Source organism: Miscanthus floridulus, chromosome 4 (assembly GCF_019320115.1).
Source record: "Miscanthus floridulus cultivar M001 chromosome 4, ASM1932011v1, whole genome shotgun sequence".
NCBI classification, from domain to species: Eukaryota; Viridiplantae; Streptophyta; class Magnoliopsida; order Poales; family Poaceae; genus Miscanthus; species Miscanthus floridulus.
This window is the reverse complement of record NC_089583.1, coordinates 67,443,474-67,455,149: the sequence shown is the minus strand read 5'-3', so window position 1 is coordinate 67,455,149 and position 11,676 is coordinate 67,443,474. Positions and strand designations below refer to the sequence as shown.

The following is an 11,676-nucleotide window of genomic DNA, read 5'->3' as shown; positions in this document are numbered from 1 at the left end:
AAATCAGCCGTACCACCCGATCTGCGCACAAAGGAGCACCTCCAATGTTAGGGGGTGTCTGGTTTCTACAAGAAAATTTTAGTCCCTGTCTCATCGAATGTTTGGACACATGCATGAAGTATTAAATATAGACGAAAAAAATAACTAATTGCATAGATTATGGCTAATTTGCGAGACGAATTTTTTAAACCTAATTAGTTCATGATTTGACAATGTGATGCTACAGTAAATATATGCTAATAGCTAATTAATTTGGCTTAATAAATTTGTCTCGTAAATAAATATACTCTCCCTAGTATACTCTGTAGCTGGCTACAGGATATCTTATTCTGTAGCCGGGTCCTCCGACGCACCCGAGGTACGGCCACCGGACGATGCGCTGGGTTCCTGGGTTCCTCACGGACTCTTGGCTCCCGGCTCAGCCGCCCATCACACTGATGATCCCATTAAATCAGAACCATTAATAGATCAGCGACATGCATGCATCCTTGATTGGCGACGGATTTGTTTTTCTACTTACCAAAATAAGCCTCCGACCACAGTAAACGAAACGGCCACGTGCATGCATCATTGATGTTCACGTAGACCTATATGCATATATACACATCCAATAGCATTGATGTAGTTACGAGCTGGTTACGAGAATCTATGTCAGTTTGATTTACGAGAACAGTGGCCTTTTATACAAGAATATATGCCTTTGTTCCACATGTAGATCTAATAGATGTGGTGTACGAGAATTTTGTAAATGATTTACCATAATCTATTGTTACTATTATTTGTAAGTCGAACGATGATACAAAGAGTTATGAGTTACGATAACTTACTATAACAACAGGCATTATTTACTATAATATCTATTCATGTAGTCTACAACGTGCTATTGGATTTGCCGTAAATTCACTATAATATGGATGTGCTTTGACCGTAACAATGAATGTGAGGTACTACAATCTGATGCTCCCAGGAAGAACTTACTATAATGAGCAGACCAAATTGTAATTACAATAAATTCAAATGATCCGAGGTGATAGTACATCAAGATGCTACGCGGAACCACTTACTATAACATCAGGCTTATTTGCTACAATAGTGTAGTCTACAACGTGTTATCGGATTTGTCGTAGTTTCACTATAATCTGAATGAGGGTTGACCGTAATAATGAAAGTGAGGTGATATGAGTACATATTCATAGTGACGATAAGGGCAGCCATGAAGATCATTAGCAAGGCATGTGTGCTTCAGGTCCAACAGGGAGCCTCCTGATACTGAAGATTGGGTGGTAAATTCTATAGAAGAGGAGCTGTGAGTTGCTCAGATGCACAATTTCCTGCATTTGCTGTGAATGAATTTGCAAAAAGAATTTGGTTAATTGGACACGGTAATCATAGTCGGATGTAGTAATCATAAGATTAGACTATATGAATTTGAGAATTGATCTATATGATTTTAAAGAATTTTGTGCAATGAGTATATTGAAATAACATAACAGGAGCCCAAGTTGAGGTATTGGTAAAAATAATGAAATACCACTGATTTATGAGAAATAAATGTATAGTTTACAAGAATCCTGGAATTAATTATCACATTGGACAGACCCTAGTGGAATCGAAATTCTGCACATATGGATAAAATCAAACAAAGCAACACAGCCTGGTGTAAAAAGCAATATTGACATGAGTACAACATGAACTCCCAGATCCTCACAGGACCTACAACATTTAACCATTTGGAGTTACCATAAGTTAATTGAGATTACTGAAAAGATTTATATATAAGATTTACTAAAAGGAAAAATTACGATAATCCAAGGATGGACATAAGAGTAAACATACTAAAGTAGAGATGTAGGTCACGATACAATTTAGGTATTTATTTTTGTACTACACATGTAACTTGGATATAATGATTTATTATAGTAAGGAGGCACCATTAAAAAATTTGGTAAACCATACACAGTTACCATAAGTCACCCAAGATTACTGGAAGATTTACATACATCTTCTCTATTGCACATTGTCAGGTATTGGACTGGTGGCCACCACGGGATTTTAGGCAGCTTGAAAAGCATTCCGCCCTCTGAATATTTAATGCTGTTCTCATTTAGTTCTAGCATACATAACACCAAGGAATGTTATGTGGTGGACGTTGGACAAACATAAAGTCCCAACGAAGTACGTCGGGCTCATTAAGGACATGTACAGCAATGTTGTGACTAGAGTTCGAACAAGTGATGGAGACACGGATGACTTCCCGATTAGGATAGGACTACATCAAGGGTCAGCTTGAGCCCTTATTTGTTTGCTTTAGTGATGGATGAGGTCACAAGGGACATACAAGGGGACATCCCTTGGTGTATGCTTTTCGCGGATGATGTAGTGCTAGTTGATGAAAGCCGGACAGGAGTGAATCAAAAACTGGAGTTATGGCGGGAGACTTTGGAGTCCAAAGGTTTTAGAGTTAGTAGAACTAAAACTGAGTATATGAGATGTGACTTCGGCACTACTACTCGGGAGGAGGAAGATGTTAGTTTGGAAGGTCAAGTAGTGCCTAGGAAGGATACCTTTCGATATTTAGGATCAATGCTACAGAGGGACGGGGATATTGATGAAGATGTTAGCCATAGAATCAAAGCAGGGTGGATGAAGTGGCGGCAAGCGTCTGGTGTCCTATGTGACAAAAGGGTACCACAGAAGCTAAAAGGCAAGTTTTATAGGACGGCGATTAGACTTGCTATGTTGTATGGTGCAGAATGTTGGCCTACGAAAAGACGACATATTCAACAGCTAAGTGTCGCGGAAATACGTATGTTGCGTTGGATTTGCGGTCATACAAGAAGGGATCGAGTTCGGAACGATGATATACGTGAGAGATTAGGGGTAGCGCCAATTGAAGAAAAGCTTGTCCAACACCGGTTGAGATGGTTTGGACATGTGCAACGGAGACCTCCAGATGCACCGGTGCGTAGTGGAATCCTAAGTCAGGATAGTAACGTGAAGAGAGGCAGAGGAAGACCGAAGTTGACTTGGGTAGAGGCAATAAAAGGAGACTTGAAAGGATGGAATATACCCAAAGACTTAGCCTTAGATAGGAGTGCTTGGAAGACAGCTATTCACGTGCCTGAACCTTGATTGCTTCTGTTGGGTTTCAACTCTAGCCTACCCCAATTTGTTTGGGACTTAAAGGCTTTGTTGTTGTTGTTGTTGTTGTATACATATTAGCTCTTTCTTCCATATGTACGTAACCCTTGTGAAAATCTGAAGCAGATGCAAATATGCATCACTTGCCTTGACCATAAGACCCCCAGGATACATCATCGAGATGGAGTGTTGATTATATGCATATATATAAGACTTACTGTATAGAAGGAAAATTACAATAATTGGATGATGGCTCTAAGGAGTAAAATTACATAAGTCATCCAAGATTACTGGAAGGCTTGTGTGCACTCTACAATACTATAGGTAAAATATAACCACAAAATTACCCTACTACAATGACAGATTTACAGGATTATAAGATACAGAAAAATAATACATATGAAACAAGGGCATACCAATTTGCTTATTAGATCACAGAACCAAGGCAGGCCACAGTGACCACTGAGTAGCTAATCTGAAACGATTTGGGTAAACTGATATTCAATCCAATAGACACACAAAATTGATTAGCTATTGGATTGAAACACGTACAAATTGATTTAATAAGTCCATAGATGGGGGATTAGCTACAGACCAATCAAATTGATTTAAATCACAGAAGAGGGGAGTGTAGGTCATGATGCTTTTCGGTGGTAGATCTGGAAAGCTAAAAGATTCATGCTGTTCATCAGACATACAAGAAGCTAATACACGAAACCATATCCAAAAGCGAAGTTACAACCCGTGGGGAAAAAGCACCGAATCAGAGACTAACATTGGAGGTGCTCCTTTGTGCGCAGATCGGGTGGTACGGCTGATTTACTTTTTGCGAATCAATGAGTCCGCCGGCCCCCACCTCCATGAATCAGAAGCGAGCCAGATCCCTGCCGTCCTGTACAAGATCCGTCGCCGTATGGACTCGATCTACTGGCTTTCTCTATGGATGTATCCGCCGCCACGTGAGGATAGGGACCGACACCACGGACCACATGGAGGATCGAGGAACTCACCTTGGCCCGTTGCAGCTGTCTCCATGGATGCCGGTCAAGGAGCTAGCGCCGCCGTCTGAAGCGAGGAAGGCGACGCCGCGACACCGCTGAAGGGGACTGTCCCCGTTGGGCGGGCCGCGCCGCTGGGTGGGCTACTCTGCCATGGGGGGCCGTTGTCGCCGTTGGGCGGGCCGCACCACCGCCAGGGGCCGTCGTCGCCGCTGGATGGGAGCAGCCGCGGGTGGAGGGGGAGGGGCGCCATCAGAGGGACTCCACCGCTCGGTAGGCTGGAGAGAGTCCATATGAAGCCGAGCTGGGAGGGTGACGTTGCGCGCTGATGGACCACGGAACCGCCGAGCCGAGCCAGGAGAGTGGGGATGGGGCAGGACCACGGAACCGCCGAGCCGAGCCAGGAGAGTCTGGGCTGGACCACGGAACCGGCGGGTGGTTCGGTCGGTCGGTTCAATTGGACTCGGCCACAAAATATGGTATTCTCTAGCCAGCTACAAAGAAACATTTCTATATATATATATATATATATATATATATATATATATATATATATAGAACTACTATTCTGTAGCTGGCTATAGAATAACTTATTCTGTAGCCACTTTGAGTTATGATAATTACTATGTTAATTTACGAGATTATAGTAACTCCTTACTAAGTGGTTTAATATAACGTTATGGTAAATATCCCCATGTGTTATAGTAACCCAACTATCGTAAATATGTATTGACATTATGGTAAATTAGTATATAAAATTATAGTAAATGGAGGTGGCTACAGAATAACTTATTTTGTAGCCGGCTACTGAATAGCCTCTCCCTATATATATATATATATATATGATGAGGCTAAAATGCACCTGGATGCATTATGTGAAGCGAGTGCACCCGACACGGGTGCGCGAGCTGCGAGACGTACGGGACTCCAACTGTCTCGAGAACCCCCTAAAAGGAAACCATCATTTTCCTCTTCAGACTCCAAATTCAAATTGAGCCTCTAAATTTTCGCCACTTCCCTTGATTCGCCCTAGATAACAGAGCCACGTCGCTGCCAAATCCCGCCCACTTACTTCCCTCGCCGCTGTCGTAGCTACCCCAAGTTGCGCTGCGCCCATGGCCCCACCGTCGCTACCCGACTTGAATCGCCACTTCCAGCAGAGCAGATGGATCAGTAGTTGGTGATTGTTGTCGCGAGTGGTGGAGATCCAATCGCATCATCTCTGGCGCCAGGCTACATCTGCGGGCGCAACTCCTTCGGTTCCGCCGACGAGCAGGCCCATCGCGAGAGCGGACATCCCCCGCGGATCGGGTGATGCCTTGCATCACACGACTAATCTAATGCCACCCACATCGATACCTCCTGGAGCACTAATCACTCCTGATCCTAGTTAGAGATTCCACCCGGTGAGCATCTCTTCTGATTGCAACTACGATTTCCACCCCCGATTCCCTAGGATCGCATGATTTTTTATTTGGCGGCGCTATTATCTATGATTAGAATAAACCGATGTGCCTGATGTATGTTGCAACTTCGGATGTGTTGATTGCAACTTCATATGAGAATTGCAACATTAATTGTAGTATGATTGCAACTGATGGTTAGGGACTAATTGCAACTCTATCTGTGACGTACATGCATGCAACTAGTGGATGCACTGTGATTGCAATTCTATCTGTCATTACAATAAACTACTGTGCCTAATGTATGTTGCAACTTCAGATGTGTTGATTCCAACTTCACATGAGAATTGCAACATTAGTTGTACTTTGATTGCAACTACTGGCTAAAATCAATTGCAACTCTATCTGTGACGTACTTGCATGTAACTACTGGTAATTGCAACTTCAAATGAGAATTGAAACATTATTTATAGTTTTATTGCAACTAGTGGATGTACTGTGATTGCAACTCTATCTGAGAGGGCAACTAGGGGTTGTACTGTGATTGCATCTAATGATGAGAATTGCAACATTATTTATCTGTGATTGCAACATTTGGATTTTTCACATGAAGGATTGCAACATGAGTTCTGGTTTGATTGCAACTAGATGTGATACTATAATTGCAACTCTATCTATTTTTGGTTATGCACCAGAATTCATTTGTATTTAGCACCGCGTATTTTCTACAAGACTGGCTGGGTTCAGTGTGAGGGTGAAGAGAACTAGCAAGGAGACTGCAGACTGGGTTTGCAACCGAGAGGGGTTTCTAAAAACAGATAAAGAGAATAACGAACCATAGATTGAAAAGACATCAAAGAGAGTCAGCTGCCCTGCATATGCTAAGGTAAAGCAAGATAAGAAAGCCAACCAATGGTACTTCGACCATGTTGAGGAAGCACACAACCACAAGTTGCACCCGTCGCCCAGGATGGTTAGGTACATGCATATTCACAAACAAAGGGACGCAGCGCTGGATGATCTATTTGCTATCATGGCAAGGAATGGGGTAGCGCACTAGGCTGCGATGAATGTCATGTCTGAGCTATATGGTGGCCAGTCAAAACTAGCCGTTCACAAAGAAAGATGTGATAAACATGTATGCCCATGTGTGCTAAGTCCAGAAAAAAATTCCAAAAGAAAAAAAAGTATGCTCATAGCTGCAAAAAGATAATTTACTAATTTCTTTTTATGTTCCAGGAATGCTGAGCAAGCAAGGGAGGAAAGGGATGCTGATCTAGAGAAACTTTTTTAGTTTTTTTAGAATGCAAGACAAGCAATGAGTACTTTTACTTTGACGTGGATGTTGATCTGAAAAGAAAGGTTCTCAGGAGCATATTCTGGAGCCACAGCTAGTCAAAGAGCTGAATGCAAGGACTTTAGTGATGTGATCACCTTTGACACGACCCACAAAACAAAAAGAAAAAACATGCCGCTAGCCATGTTTGTGGGGGCCAATAACAACCTAAAGAATGTGAGTTTTGGGCAAGCTCTGCTTCAGGACGAAACAACTGAATCATTCAAATGGATGTTTGAAACTTTCAAGAACTGCATGGGGGGCACCACCCTATGTGATCCTGACAGGTATAACTTTTACTCCAATTGCACATATAATGTATTCCTGGTTTGTAAACTTGATAATTGAACAAATGCAATAAATTGGATTCTCCTGTTGCAAACTATATGTTGTATGGGTTGCAACCCTATTGTATTGTTGTTGGTGTTTTGGACCGGCAGGCCCTCAACCAACTAGTGAAAATGTACTGCATGCCCCTAATCCTGGATGGTGATGCAAAGAGACACAAGGTTTATACTGGTTCGAGCAATAGATGCCCTATGTCCAGTCTAAGAGATCGATCTTGTATTCCTTGCACCGAAATGCTCGTAGTAGGGGGTTACAAGCAGGGCGAGAGAGGGAGTTAGTCCTAGGTCTCGGCGTGGAACGGTGCGAATTACTTGAGATGTTGATCTCAGGCAGCGAGGGAGCGTGTGTGTTACAGAGCGTCGCTTGCGCGAGTGAGTGAGTCTGTGTTCGTGTTCATGTTCTTCTATCTCCTCCGCCCCTAGAAACAGCCCAGTCCCTCCCTTTTATAGTTGAAGGGGGGACAGGGGTGATACATGCGTTCGCTACGCGGCGTCCTGTGGGCGAAGGTGGCATTTTCAAACCTTGTAGCTTGTCACTATGGTGGCATGGTCGACGGAGCGGTCCTTGTCCTTGATGCACTGGGGCGACGCACCGGTCACACCCGATCCTGTGCGACGTGGGAGCTCCAGTGATAGCTTGACGCAGGGCATGGCGGGCAACGTGCCGGTCGCTGTGTGTTGACCACGTAAAGAGCCGAGGCTCAGTTGGTGCCGAGGCCAAGCCATCGTGGGGGGCTCGACGGGCATGAATCCCGAGGTTGCCGAGACCCTAAAGTGGATTGTCGAGGCTTGGAGGGAGCAGTTGGGCCTGTACACTGATTCTGAGGCTATAGTGACCCGGACTTGACTCCCCACGTCATGTTATTCCTAGAGCAGGGGTTAGGTAGCATAGTGTAGTGCGGACGCCGGTTGTGGGCACAGTACCGAGCACAGCGGCTGGTAACCCCTGCCCTGTTGTGGGGGTATTAACCCCTATACCCTTATGGCTAAGCTTGGGTCGGCCCGGATCGATGGGTCTAGTCCACCCGAAAGACGACGTGTGGCCCAGCCAACCTGATTGGAGTCCCGCACAAGGAGTCAAGGCGGATTTGGCGATCAGGCAGGATCCTGGTCGGTTAGAATAGGAATCCTTATCCGGCCACATATGGCAATTGTAACCGACTAGGATTAGTTTCCAGATCTGTAACCCTGCCCTCGGACTATATAAGGCGGGCAGGGGATCCCTCTAAAAAATATCTCTCATTGACATACAGTAATACAAATCAGACGCAGGACGTAGGTGTTACGCCTTCTTGGCGGCCGAACCTGGATAAAACCTCGTGTCTGTCTTGCATCACCATCTTGTTTGTGGCTTGCACATCTGTCTGCCGACAATCTACTATCTTGGGCATACCCCTAGGTAGACTGCCGACCATATTTTGTCGATAGTGGCGCGCCAGGTAGGGGGTGTGCGTACTGCTCTCCAAGCAAACAAGATGGTCATCGTCTCCGCCTCCATGGCTACACCGAATGGCCTCAAGTTCACCGTCGGCCAGATCACCTGGACCACCGGCTCCGACGACTTCATCGCCATGACCACGGAGGAGGCATGGATTCAGTCTATGCCGACCACTGCTTCACCTGCACAGCTACGGCTCCGACCACGATGGGTACGGCTCCGACCACGATGGATCTGGCTCTGACCACAGTACATCTGGCTCCGACCACGCCTGCATCATCTTCAGCCACGCCGACAACTCGTCGTCCGCTTCCCCGCTACAAAGTGAAGCAGATTGACAACACCGACCTGCTCGACTCCATCGATCGAATCTACCCGACCAGCTCGGACCAGTCGTCCTGCATGACTTGGTACAGATCTCGTGGTCATATCTACTCCTGAAGGGCGCTTCGCTCATCGCCGGCCGGCCTCCGTGACGGGTCTCCGGCTCTCCGAGTATGAAGCCTCGACGGAGAACCACCAAGTCCAGCCCTACGGCCTGCGAAACGCTACCTCCAGCTACGCGTATAACCTACAACGCTGCTTGGATCTGTGTTTTATGCACCGACCTCGGCCGAAGCCGCGCGACTTCATCAACATGATCCGGACTGAAGATTATCAAGAAGGATCCGTCCACATAGTCCAAGAGGGCGACTCTAGCTCATCATCTGGCATCGCATCTAAAGCATCTGTACACACCGAGCTTCAGCATCACGAAGACGACGGTGCCAAGTACGATCTGGATCTGCCAGACCACGCCCCAGGGTTTTCACAATTCCCGTCTTTCCTGCCAAGACGAGGGGATTTGATCCATGTTGTCAGCAATGACGAACCGCCAGCGGTTGGCAAAACAGAACAAGAAAGGACCACGCGTGAAGCACGCAATATTGACCGGTTTAATCGCCGACAAATCGAAGCCAAAGCAGACCAGGAGGCGCGACGCATAAGGGTCCAGCCACGCGACCTCAATGATGCTTTCGATAGGGTGGGGGACAAACAGGTCTTCAGGACTCCAAGTGCCAACGTAGCCGTCGCCATGGCGATAATGCAACGGCTACCCAACACCTCGAAAACCTAAGCAGTTCGCGATGAAATACAAGCCTATCTGATGGCTGCCATGGCCCAGACCGTAGAAATTGTAAATCAAGTCCAGGCTCCATCCGTCTCAGTCGAGTCAAGCCACAGCCGCCAGCTCCCAAGTCGCTCACAACCACTCAACCCACATGGCTCGCGCAACAACGACCCATCAGACAACCATCAAGGCAGAAACGGTGGCCATGATGGTGGTCAGGATGACAACCACCGTCGGGAGGACAACCGTCGTGATGTCCTGGGACGATAATCACCGAGACAACCACTGGCAATCGCTGCGATAACCGTGGTCCCAGGGCTAATCCAGATGGCAATCGAGTTTGCCGCGATGGCAATAACGATCTCTACCATTACCTCGGTGGACGCGATCTGTGCGCTCACATCAATTAGAGAGCCGACAATCGAGCATCCTACGAAAGCTATCGCCGTATGGAGTATGACACTACCCACGGTCCGCCGGGTTTGAAGCAGTTTACTCCATACCTTCACCAAGTCATATGGCCCAAGAATTTTAAGCTCGAGAAACTTCAAAAGTACGACGACAAAGAAAACCCTGAATTATGGGTCATGCTCTACGAAACCGCATGCAGATCAGCCATGGCTGACGAGCACGTCATGTCTAACTACTTCCCAGTCGCTGTTGGCCATGCAGGTCACCAATGGCTGGTCAGCTTGCCGGTGAACTACTTTGATTCTTGGCAGGAGCTTAAGCAAACCTTCATCGACAATTTCATCGCTACTTGTGAACAACAGGGCAACAAGTACGATCTGCAACGGATCCAAGATCAGAAAGATGAGCCACTGCGCGAGTACGTCCGGTGTTTCTCAGAGATGCGTATCAAGGTCCCATCAATCTCCGACAACAAGGCAATTGAGGCTTTCATCACTAGCCTCCGCTTCCACGACGCCCTAAGAGACAAGCTCCTCCGGAAGAGAACTGAATCGGTCACAGTGCTCCTATCCACCACCAAGAAATATGCGAACGTCGATGACGCCAAGAAGATAATTATTGAAGAAGCAACAAGGGTTCCACGCTCCGACCACCCCCACACCACGACGACTACCGCGGCAACCATGGTCAGAATGATAGTTTTGACCGCCGCAACCAGCGCAACGACTCCCGCGACCACCACGACCAACGTAATCAGCGGCGTAACCGCATGTGACGATTATAGGAGCAAGCGTGCTCGGGAAGACGACTGACGAGGTCAATATCGTTAAAAAGGGTGGTGGACAGTCAGTAATTACGAAGACGACTACGCCAAAGCATTGAAGGGGCCCTGCCAGCTCCATCCTAAGTCAAACCATACCATGGAGAATTGCCGTGTTCTCAAGTCTATCTATACGCGTCAACAGGCTCCACATACATTCGACAAGCCTAACGATGTAGGGGAACAGCGCAACGAGGATAACGACGATGATGATGCAGACCCTCGTCACAAGTATGTCAAGCCAACCGATCATGTGCACACTATCATCGGAGGCAAAGTGTCCATCGAGACCAAGCAGGAACGCAAGCACTCGCCCATGCTTGCATGAACGTGGCCAACAGCCGATAACCTCCTCATCGATCCGCGGCTCCCTCCGTGGTCTCACCATGAAATCTCTTTCAGCAGGAAGGACCAATGGGCCGCAATACCAGAGCTAGGACAGTTTTCCCCTAGTCCTCGATCCTTGTATCAACAAGGTCTAGTTCGACAGAGTACTGATCGACAGCGGTAGCTCCATTGATATACTGTACAAGAATAGTCTACCCACCCTGAAGATAGCTCAAGCGGATCTTAAGCCATACGAGGCACAGTTCTAGGGTGTTCTCCCCGGACAGAGCTCTACACCTCTTAGGCAGATCACGCTACCTGTGCAGTTTGGGACCCCGGACCAC

The 11,676-nt window shown here is 46.7% G+C and overlaps 1 long non-coding RNA gene across 2 annotated transcripts; it reads right to left on the bottom strand.

The window, feature by feature from the left end:
* Window positions 1–426: 426 nt before the first annotated feature.
* Window positions 427–4,463, bottom strand: LOC136549757 (uncharacterized). Of its 2 annotated transcripts, none has more exons than XR_010782042.1 (3): window positions 3,694–4,463; window positions 3,558–3,616; window positions 427–1,340 (listed from the first exon to the last, which is right to left on the bottom strand). It is a non-coding gene; the product is annotated as an uncharacterized lncRNA (long non-coding RNA). The 2 variants fall into 2 exon arrangements; XR_010782043.1 differs by having other exon boundaries at window positions 3,737–4,463.
* Between the last annotated feature and the right edge of the window lie 7,213 nt (window positions 4,464–11,676).